The 11,320-nt window shown below is 50.4% G+C and overlaps 1 long non-coding RNA gene across 12 annotated transcripts in view; it reads right to left on the bottom strand.

The window, feature by feature from the left end:
* Window positions 1-3,769, bottom strand: part of LOC112646892 (uncharacterized) — a 62,450-nt gene extending 58,681 nt beyond the window's left edge. For 9 of the 12 annotated variants that reach the window (XR_007410898.1, XR_007410896.1, XR_007410897.1 and 6 more), the window contains exons 1-2: window positions 2,776-3,377; window positions 2,057-2,150 (exon numbers count right to left, since the gene is read on the bottom strand). This is a non-coding gene — a long non-coding RNA (uncharacterized LOC112646892). The other 3 variants (XR_007410900.1, XR_007410899.1, XR_004815891.2) reach the window with 3 other exon arrangements.
* Window positions 3,770-11,320: the final 7,551 nt, after the last annotated feature.

The raw sequence follows: 11,320 nt of genomic DNA, 5'->3' as shown, positions 1-11,320 counted from the left end.
TAATTTTCATGGGGGCAGATGCCTTCATAGAAAAGAAATGAAGACCTGAAGAAGCAGTTAAATTTGGGGAGCTTACAGACCATTTAACAAAGGGGGATAAAATGTGGAGAGGCAACAAGACAAAGGAGCAGGTATGTGGGCTTCTAGGGAGGTGAATGTGGGAAATAAACATACAGGGGAAACTAATGAAAACAAGGGTTATTTAGTAAGATTTTCTTTGCGGAGACTCATGCCAGCACCGTCCCCATCTCTGGTGATGTACGTTGTTCTTCCCTTCCTGGTATGGGGGAGTGGGGAACATCTTCAAAGGGAAATACAGACTGTACTTTCAGGCAGATAGCAGGAGGGCAGCAGAATGCATTTCCTGTGTCTGCTTTTTCTCCTTTGCCTTCAGCTCAAAATAATTCTCGGGGCAAGTAACGTATTTGGGGGTGGCATATTTTAATATTTTATTCTCCTTTAATATTTTAAAAGAAATTTAGGGGCACCTGGGTGGCTCAGTGGTTGAATGTCTGCCTTCAGCTCAGGGCGTGATCCCCGGGTCCCGGGATCGAGTCCTACATCAGGCGTCCTGCATGGAGCCTGCTTCTCCCTCTATGTTTCTCTCTCTCTGTGTCTCTCATAAATAAATAAATAAAATCTTAAAAAAGAAATTTAATTATATTACCCTCAAAACTATATAGAAAGCCAAAGGAGAGGAAAATAGAATCTTGCCCCCTGGAAAACATGAGATTTATTCAGGAAACAGAGAAGGATCATTTAAATCAACACCAAGTTACTAACATACAAAGAAGGGCTACTAAAATCAGGGCAAGTATGTTTTCCTCTCACAAATTAAATGTTTTCCTTTTTTTAAAATTTTTATTTATTTATGATAGTCACACACAGAGAGAGAGAGAGAGAGAGAGAGGGGCAGAGACATAGGCAGAGGGAGAAGCAGGCTCCATGCACCGGGAGCCCGACGTGGGACTCGATCCCGGGTCTCCAGGATAGCGCCCTGGGCCAAAGGCAGGTGCTAAACCGCTGCGCCACCCAGGGATCCCCAAATGTTTTCCTTTTGATCTTTCTTGTGCAGCAAGATTTTTTTTTAATAATGTATATGTAAATGATTATATACTTCAAACTAGTGACATTGAAATAGATTATGGTGGATGTGACTCATTATTTAGAAGAGGGGAAATCATGCAAGAGGAAGAGTATCTTGTTTGTAGGTTTCCTAAAAAGCTTAGTCTTAGTATACCTGTGAAGGGAAGGGGACGGGGTTCCCTGACCTTCCAGGAGCCTGCACCACATCACAAGTGGGCTCAGCCACCAGGGGAGGATGCCCGAGCTTCTGCCAACTTGAGCACTAATGTCCAGGCCTGCCTTCCCCTCTTGAATTATGCATAACGCTGAAGCTAAGGGAGTTATTGCTTTGGGCAGAGACGAACTCCAGAGCTAGGCACCTTCTGAAGACATTCATTCATTTCGGTGGAGGCGAAGACTGACACTCATTCATGTCCATGACTGGGATGACTGTTGCTACTTAGAATCTTTCCTCCAGAAGGCCCAATGTTCTACAAAATTACATTTTAAACATACTCTTTGGGACTCCTGGGTAGCTCAGCCATTGAGTGTCTGCCTTCAGCTCAGGGCGTGATCCCGGGATCCAGGATCAAGTTCCACATCAAGCTCCTTGTGGGGAGCCTGCTTCTCCCTCTGCCTGTGTCTCTGCTTCTCTCTCTTTCTGTGTGTCTATCATGAATGAATAAATAAAATCTTTAAAAATAAAATAAACATACTCTTCCCATGTCCCAAAGTATAAAGGTAAGAAAATGGAATTAATTTCATTATATATATGAACAAAATCACGGGAGACCATACGGTTAAATATGAGAGCTATATTTACTGTAACATTAAAAGCAGTTTTTTGCTCAGCGGAGCTTTATAATTTTCAGAACTATTTGCTAACTAGCTCTTTAAATGAACAAAGCATCAAGGAATGAAATCAAGAGAAGAAAGCATTGTTTTAAGTAGCCCAAAGTTCAACTCAGGTTTTAGAACACGTGTTGCCTACCTTGTTGAGGATGGGTCAATGTCTTACATCTTGACCAACTGCCCATAAGGAGGAAGATTTAGTAAGTCCTTAGTTGAATGAAGTAGCTATTCTCCTGTAGGGTAGAAATTAAGAAGAGTAATCACCCAAAGCAAGCAATCTGCGAGTCCCTGTGGTCTCCCAGGCAGGGGGCAAGAGAGGTGCCCAGCCTGAAGGTGGTCCTGGTGGGAGCTCTCTTGGCTTCTACAGGAGGCCAGTTTAGGCAGTAAGTGTTTTCTGCCTCAGTGCTCTCTTTGAAGGGCTCTTGCCCTTTGCACACCCATCCATCTAATGAAAAACAAAACGCACAGAGGGTGCCCCAAGGCTGCTCATCCAGAAATGGGGGTCCCTCCCATCACCAGGAGCTGCAGAATCTCTGCCTGGGACCACAGGTCTGCAAAACCTCCGTTCCCACCCACAGACCCATTTTCTGGAGAGCAAAAGCAAAATCAAACAAAAGAGCATTATACTCTGATCTTTTCTTTTTGAACTCAACTGCTGGGGTTTTATAGTATAGAGCTGAATAAGGGTGACTTCAGCCAAATCAGGCTTGTTTCAGAATAAATGTAAAATAAATTCAAATGGCCCTGACTCACGAGAGATAATGGACTGTCTAGCTGCTCTGGGAGAATGTAAAAGAATCAAGATGGGGTTTATTCAGCTCTGAGTTGTGCCTCAAAATCCAGAGCCTCCCAAATTACCTTGAAAGTCTCCGTCAGGCCTGAGCAGGCCAGTTATATGGTGAAGGCGTCTGAGCGCTCAAGTCCAAATCTAGAGTTTTTGCCTGAACTGTCTTTCAGGACTCCAAGCTCACGCCCTCCCTGGGCAACCCCTGGGAAATTTCTGTAAGTCACGGTGATTAATACGTGGATGGGGCCAACAAGTGGCGGCTCTGAAACCCATTCTTATGTCACATCTCGTCTTTTTCCTGTCTCTAAAGTGGCTTTTTCCTGGGCAGACAGCAAGGCCCGTCCAATGTCAGGGTGGAGAAGGAGCAGTTCCTTGCGGGGCGCCCTCCCGCCCTCCCACCATTCCCCGCTACTGGGGTAACTGGGAGCCACTTAGTAAGCTTCTCTATTCGATCTCTGTCAAGTGGGGATCCATGCTGCCGCCCTGAGCCCCCAAGAAACAGGACAAGCTTAAGAGGATGAGTATGAGCTTTAGGATGAATCAGCTCAGTCTTTCCTCAATCTGATCCGGCTCCAAGCTCAGAGGCACATCGCCCACGGGGCGAGGCTGGGCTGCTCCTGCACCTGGAGCGGCGGCCCAGGCGGGGGGCCTGGAGAGGCCAGGGCGCAACCCGACACCCTGCTCACCCCTGCTCGGGGCCTCGGGCACCCCCCAGGCCCGCACTGGCCGGTCCTCTTCTGGCCCCCAGGACTCCCCCAGGCCACGAACAGTCCTGGAAGGCCCGCTGGGCCAGGGGGCAGGAGAGCCGGGGCTCACGGCCGCTCTGCCGCCGCCCAGACTGGCACTTAGGGAAGGCTCAAGTTCAGGAGTTGAGTAAAAATAAACACCGGCTATAAATAAGCCGGTAAATTTCTTCAAGGCACAAGCGCGACAAGGAGAAGGTGGCACCGCACAAGTGCTCACTTGAAAAATTCTCGACGTGTAAAAATAACTTTGATAACCGCGCGAAGACGCCTGGCTCAGGGGGAAGGAATGGGCCCGGCGCCCCCGACCGCTTCCCGGACCCAGGCCGGTGGGCCCCGAGGCGGCGAGCGGGCAGGGGGGAGGGGCGGAGAGGGAGGGGGAGGGGGAGGGGAGGAATGAGAGGGAGGGGCTGGAGCCGGCTGGGGGGGCGCCGCGGGGCGGGGGGCGCGGAGAGGGAGGGGGCTGGGGCCGACTGGGGGTTGGGGGGGCGGAAAGGGAGGGTGCTGGGGCCGGCTGGGGGGGTTCAGGGCGGGGGGCGCGGAGAGGGAGGGGGCCGGGGCCGGCTGGGGGTTGCGGGGGGGGGGGGGGCGGAAAGGGAGGGTGCTAGGGCCGGCTGGGAGGGCGCGGGGCGGGGGTGAGGGCGGAGAGGGAGGGGGCTGAGGCCGGCTGGGGGTTGCGGGGGGGCGGAAAGGGAGGGTGCTGGGGCCGGCTGGGGGGGGCGAGGGGCGGGGGGGCGCGGAGAGGGAGGGGGCTGAGGCCGGCTGGGGGGTGCAGGGCGGGGGGCGCGGAGAGGGAGGGGGCTGGGGCCGGCTGAGGGTTGCGGGGGGGGGGAGGGAGGGGGCGGACGGGGGGGGGCGGAGAGGGAGGGGGCTGGGTCCGGCTGGGAGGGTGCGGGGTGGGGGGCGCGGAGAGGGAGGGGGCTGGGGCCGGCTGGGGGGGTGCAGGGCGGGGGGCGCGGAGGGGGGGCTGGGGCCGGCTGGGGGTTGCGGGGGGGGGGCGGAGGGGGGGGCGGAAGGGAGGGGGCTGGGGCCGGCTGGCGGGGGCGCGGGACGGGGGGCGGGAAGGGAGGGGGCTGGGCCGGCTGGGGGGAACGCGGGGCGGGGCCAGGAGGCGGGGAGAAGGGAAGAAGGGGGGGCCGGAGGGGGTCGCGGCGGCGGCGGGGGCGGGGCCGGCGGGGCGGGGCGGGGCGGGGCGGGGGCGGGGCCGCCTGACTGACTCAGCGCAGGGCTGCGCCTTAAAAGGGCCAGCGCTTCCGGGGGCGGGAGGGGGAAGGGCATGGCCAGGGGGCAAAGTGGCCCCAACCTCCGCCTTCTCTGCCGTCTGTCGGAAGCGTGGCCCCCCTTGCACCCCAAGGCGGACCCCTGCCTGATCCAAATTTCACCCTGGTTGGGCTCCTCCCCCTTGCCGCCCTCTCCTCCCCCCCGCCACCTTCCCCCTTCCCCTCCTCCCCCTCCCCTTGTCTGTCCCCCTCCATTCCCTCCCAGCCCTAGACGGTTGTTTTGGCCGGAAAATACGCTCGAGCACCTACTCCTCCCCATCCCCATCTTTAAAGAGCTCCCAGCCCTCAGATGCTCAGCGAGCTCCTTCCCTCGTCCTTAACCGCCTCCAAAGCTCGGTCCGCCCGCGCTGACCCACCGACGGCTCCGGCCGGCGCCTGCACTCCCCCCGTGCACTCCCCCCGAAGTGCTCTCTTTAAAACAGGGAGATCTTTATCATTTTAAACTTAAAGAAGTTTAACGCATATTACAGAGAACCCCCCCAACCCTTCGACCAGATTCTCCACTGTGAACATTTTCTTCATCATTCTTTCTCTCTCTCTCCATATATTTTTTCTAAACCATTTGCAAGTAAATTGCAGACATCGTGTCTCCTTATCCCTAAATACTTGGCTGTGTTTTTACCAAGGACAAGGACGTTAATGCAAAGTTAGCAAAAGAAAGACTCTTTTGGGGATGCTCAGTGACCTCCATATCTGAGCTGCCCAGTCCAATGCCCTGACAGCATTTGTTGGGCTTGACTTTTTTTTAAAAGATATTATTTATTCATTCATTAGAGAGAGAGAGAGGCAGAGACACAGGCAGAGGGAGAAGCAGGCTCCATGCAGGCAGCCCGACGTGGGACTCGATCCCAGGTTTCGAGGGTCAGGCCCTGGGCTGAAGGCAGACAGTCGCTGAGCCACCCAGGCGTCGGGCTTGACTCTTCTGCTCCTTGGTCTCTGTCTCTGTCTCTCACTCCTCTTCCTCCCCTTCCATGGGCTCCTCCCCTGGTTTCCCTCAGAGGTGGGTCTCTCTGTCTCATTTTGCAGACTGTCCTGGAGGGGGCCATGGACTCCCAGGAGGGCAGCTGTCACCCATACTCAAAAGCACTGAATCTGCAGCCCCCCCCCCCCCCCCCATCTTCTGCTTGAACATCCACAGCTTTCCTGGAACTGATGTCTGAATCCCTAACCGTCCTCCCCCTCACTTGTACACTGGACTCCTCAGAGAACTGGAGTCACTGGTCCTGCTCCGCAGCCCTCCCCCCCCCACGCTCCCTCCCCAGGGCTCTCCAGGCAGAACCTTACCTGGTGAGGTAAAGACAAAGCTGCTTCACTGTGATCAGTTGTTGGTCACCTGGCCTCCTCCTCCTGCCTTTCTTTGTCCCCCTCCTCCCTTCCTGCGAACGAACTCCGCTTCCCGGAGCCGCTTGCCCACCCATAGTCTTGAAGCCTGGTCTTGGAAGCCTGGTCTTGGAAGCCTGTCTGGAAGCTGTCTTTAATCAGGTCCCTGCCTTGACTGAAATCACCACCCCCACCCCTCTTCCACCGGGTTCCACGGGGGAATTCTTGGGGTCCCTGAAAAGGTATTCAAATGTCAGGGGAATGGTGAGAATTTTCTGACAAAAGGCTTATAGCTCATTAAATTTTTAAAAGACTTTGTGTCTCCCCCCAACCCCCAAATAAAACTGCTTGCAGAAGTTCAAATTCCTTATGGGATCTAAGACCATTTACTCTGGGCTCAATCCAGCTTTCCCAACTCAGTTCCCAGTGCTTCCCAGACTTGCTGGGAAGAATGACCTGAGGCACTGGGTAATAATTCACATCCATTCCTTGGCCCGTCCCCTATGGATTCTGATCCAGAAAGCCTGGTGGTGTTGGGTGGGGGTAGGAGGGAGCCCCAGGAATCTGTGTTTAGCAAGGAGGACCTTCTACTGGGGAAACACTGGGCCACAGTCCACCAAGGGCCTTCCTGTGTCCGTACTTTTGGATACAGTGTGATTTTCTGTGAAATCTGTACCCACTCCACCCCTGCACTGAGAAATTCCTATTTATCCTTCAAAATCCGACACAAATGTCAGCACCTCGGCCGAATTCCCTGATCATTCTTGAGCTGGTGAGGTAAAGACAAAGCTGCTGTGACAAAAAGGCCCCAATAAACCAGTTTAATGGAGAACCCTTTCTCTCAGCCTTTTCCATGGCAGTCAGGTGGAGAGGCCGGCAGGGAGGCTGTGCTCACCTGTCTCACTCATCATGTTTCTGTCATGTTCCAGGGTATTTGACTCATCCCTGGTTGCAGTGAGGTCCCTATCAAGCCTGTCAGCCTAGAGAAAGGGACCGGAAGGGTGAGGGACCATGCCCAGGGTTTGAAAGCCCTGCCAGTAAGTGGCACATCTGACTGGAGCTCACATTGGCCAGAGTTTGGTCAAATAGCCCCACCACCTGCAGGGAGGCTGGGAAATGTAGTTTTTATTAGAGGGGGCTTGTTGCTGGTTGTTTGCTCTGTGAGAGACCTGAGCCACACATTTATTAGGCACTTACTGTGTGCCAGAAACTTGGATGGCCATTGTCCTACATCACCTTTTTTTTTTTTTAAGATTTATTTATTTATTCATGAGAGACACAGAGAGAGAGGCAGAGACATAGGCAGAGGGAGAAGCAGGCTTCTCAAAGGGAGCCTGATGTGGGACTCGATCTCAGATCCCAGGATCATGCCCTGAGCTGAAGGCAGATGCTCAACCGCTGAGCCACCTAGGGGTCTCCTACATCACCTTTTTTAATTTTCGCAAGTACTTAACCAACATTAGGATGCCTAGGAAAGGGCTTAGGTGGAATCTAGACTCCCTGAGGCATGTTCTACTGAAGTCCTCCCACTTGGGGTGCTGACTTAGATTCTTTTTTTAACAAAAAGATTTATTTATTTATGAGAGAAATAGAGTATGCTGGGGGGAGGGGCAGAGAGAGAAAGGGAGAGAAGCAGACTGTAAGGAACCCAATGTGGGGCTCAATCTCATGACCCTAAGATCATGACCTGAGCGGAAACCAAGAGTCAGATGCTTAACCGACTGAGCCACCCAGGGGCCCCAACTTATTTTCTTTGCATGTCTGCCCCTTTCCCCTACCACCCTGAATATATGTTTAATAAATGTTATGCTAAGTGGTCAACCAGGGTGAGATTTTTAAATTAGCTCGGGAAAATGACATAATGTCACCTCGTTGGCTATTTTTGGCTATCTCCCTGCGTCTACTGGGTGAGAATTAGCTCTTAGGCCCTATAAGAGGTCAGGCAGGGTCTGGACACCTACCTCAGGGATATTATGTGGGATTAGATGAATCCTGGGACCCTTGCAATCCTAACATGTTGTATTTTTCTGCCTCTCAAACACAATAACTGAAAGTGTATTTGATCTTCCACTCGGCAAACCTGTGTTAAATGCTTCCCCATCTAGGTAGTGAGCACTTAGCCATGTACTAAGGAGGCCCCTGCAACACACATCCTGGGAGGAAAAGATGGGTAGTAAACACGTTACCGAGAAAATAACAACGATGCAGACAGAGATAAGAGCTAGGAAGAACATGACCTAGAGTAAGATGAGAATCACGTGCCTGAGAACTAGGGAAGGCCTCTCTGAGCAGGTGACAATCCAGCGGAGACCTTTATAAGGGAAGGGACAGCTAGGAAGAGCTTTCCTCAAAGAGAGACCAAGCACAGGGCTAGAGTGTCTGAGGTTCCCTCAAGGCAGCCAAGGAGGCAGAGCCACTGGGGAGAGACAGGAAGACAAGTAAGGGCAGGCGGCATGGGGCTGCACAGCCAGAGGTTGGAACTTGTTCTAATGGGCCTACAGGTCTCACTCCACTATGAGCAGGGCAGTGATGTGATTCTACAGAGATTGTTGGACAACTTTCCAGCTGTAAGTGGAACACGCAATGGAGAGATTTTTGGACTGTCCTCTAGAGAGCTCATGGAGGCTTCTAGTGGGGTGACAGCAGTGGAGACAAGAGGTGGGGTGTCTTCTGTAGGCGGCCCACAGGCCTTGCTAAGAGTGCTTTTCTCTAGGTAGCTACTGTTCCCTCATCTCTTATGTATTAATACTTAGTTATTATAGTCCCTGGAATAAAGGAATCACAACACAGGACCTCTGTGGTGATCAGTGGGATCTCCTACCTCCCAGGTGCTCTAAGGCTGCATTTCATCTTTGACTTTGCAGATAATACTCATGGTTGGGCTCATCACACTGGCCATAATCACTCTTTGGGTAGTAATCACAGGAGATAATCATGGACATGGGTCCTGCTTCCATCAAGCTCAATCCCATTGGAGAGACAGACAATGAACAAATAAATACACAAAAAAATCTAAAATGACACCTGTGAGGAGAGGTGCACAATGCCAGGAGGACATATAAGTGGAATTTTTACCCATCAAGAGCAGTCAAGGAAGGCTCTGAGGAAGGACTACAGGAACTGATACTGGAAGGAAAGAGTGGGGTAGGGGTGGAGAGCAAGTGGAAAGAGTCAATAGCATGTGCAAAGGCTCTGGGGCATGAAGGTCAGAGTTCCTTCCAAGAACCTTTACTGAGCAGATAACAAGATAGGTAAAAGACTGGGACAAGAGTGAGTGGGTTTGTAGCGGAAGATGGAGGCATTCCTTTACCATTTCTGGGTCATCCTTGAGGATGAGAAAGCAGGTTTGAGCCTTGGAAAGCAGAGAGGATTTGATAAAGACATTCATGAAGCAACATTCCCAGATTCTTCCTGATTCGAGGGAAAGCTCTATTGCTAAAAATGCATATTTAATCTAGATATGGTAAGTTTTATTTGAAGCCAATTGTTTATGTGAATGACTCAAGTTCTTTTGAAATTCCCCTACTAGCCCCAAACTAAGAGAACATATAAAACCAGTCTAGCATTTATAAGCACCATGGCACAGATATCCTTGGTAAGATTCCTGAATAATCTCATAAAAGGAGAGGAGGAATGTCCCAGACACTTATTCAACTATGATTTTATCCTTGTGAAAATTTCAGGGCAATCCAAAGTCAGCCCCAAACTATTCAAAGTCAGTTCAAAGGAGAGCTTCGGTATCTCTAGATCCAGACACCTTGCCTACTAAATTTTTCTTTATTGAAAAAAAGAAAGTGGCCCATTAGGCTAGGGAGGATGAATTACCCACTACAATACAGATGGCACTCTCTGCATTATTTTTTTTTTTCTTTTCCTATTAACTTGGAGCACCTGAAAGCGGTAAATCCAACCTTCCATCCACTCCTGCCCTGCTTTTAAAAAGAGTTCCCTGGGGAGAAATATCCACATTGCAAAACTTGAGAATGTCTGCCAGTTAGAAAAAAAGTTTCTATAACCTGAAGCAATATGTGTGTAAAAACAAAATCAAAACACAAACAAAAAAGCTGGAGGGAGGGAAGTGCTTAAATACAAATTGCTTAAAATTAAAATAATTTTTCCCCAAAAAAGGATAACTGGGACCTGATTTAGAAGAGAAGAAAAAATACAAGCCAAGTCAGGGCACAAATATGAAGATTATTTTTTTCTAAAAACACTTCTGATGGAGAAGAGTGGGGGCAGGCAGGTGGGAGGTGCATTTATGCTCAATTTTGGATGTGTGGCAGTGTTGATACCAAACAGTATCCCATAGCCTTCAAACCTGGGAATTTCTCCCAAGGAAATACTTTGAATGAATAAAGTGAGTTATATGTACATGGATGCTCATTGTTTCATTATTTACAATTTTTAAAAAGAAGTTAGAGTTTATTCTGGGGAGAATGGGGTCAGGGTGTTATGTGTGAGTCAAATGATCCAAAGGCATTCAGAGTCCATGCAGATGTGGAGGATGGGTTAGGAGTAGAAGGAAGGTAGGCAGGGTGGTGGTGAGTTGGTCTAGATAAGAGATCAAGAGGCCTGACTAAGGCTGTAGCCTTGAGGTTAGAGAGGAGAGATTAGTCAAAGAGATATTTAAAGAATTGTCTAAATGTGCATAGGGAAATGGGGGAAAGATTCTGTAATGATACTTAGTTTGAGTGGATGGTAGTGTAACCGAGGAGGATGGGGAAAACAGGTGAATGAGTCTGGTGTATGTCTGTCTGACTGAGGGCTGGAGTGAAGGGGTGGAGAGAGTAGGCATTTCTGGGTATGCTAAGTTTGAGCTATCCACTGGATAGCCCGGTAAAGATGCCCAAGAGGAGGCGATGGAAAATGTGGGGCTGAGAGAGGAAGGTGGCTAGGAGATAAAGAACAATAAATAAACGTTTCCCATAAGAAATGTAAGATCATCAGTGGCTTCCTCTTTTCTTTTTTTTTTTTTTTTTTTTTTATCTTGGTCTTCATCTTGTTCGGTCTTTCAGAGTAGTGATGCTGTTGACTCTTCTGGACGGTCTCTCCTCCACGAGTCCCTGAACACATTCTTCACCTTTCCTTACTTCCGGGCTTGTTTTTTTCCCTTTCATTTTAAAAGTTATTTAGAGTAAATATTTCTCCCCAAGTAATCTATTTTTCCTGTAGAAGAAACCTGGGAAATACAGATCATTAGGGGCACCTAAGTAGGCCAGTGGTTGACTGTCTGCCTTGGATCGGTTTATGATCCCAAGGTGCTAGGATCAAGT

This window comes from Canis lupus, chromosome 5 (genome assembly GCF_003254725.2).
Source record: "Canis lupus dingo isolate Sandy chromosome 5, ASM325472v2, whole genome shotgun sequence".
NCBI lineage: Eukaryota > Metazoa > Chordata > Mammalia > Carnivora > Canidae > Canis > Canis lupus.
This window is presented reverse-complemented; position numbering and strand designations above follow the sequence as displayed.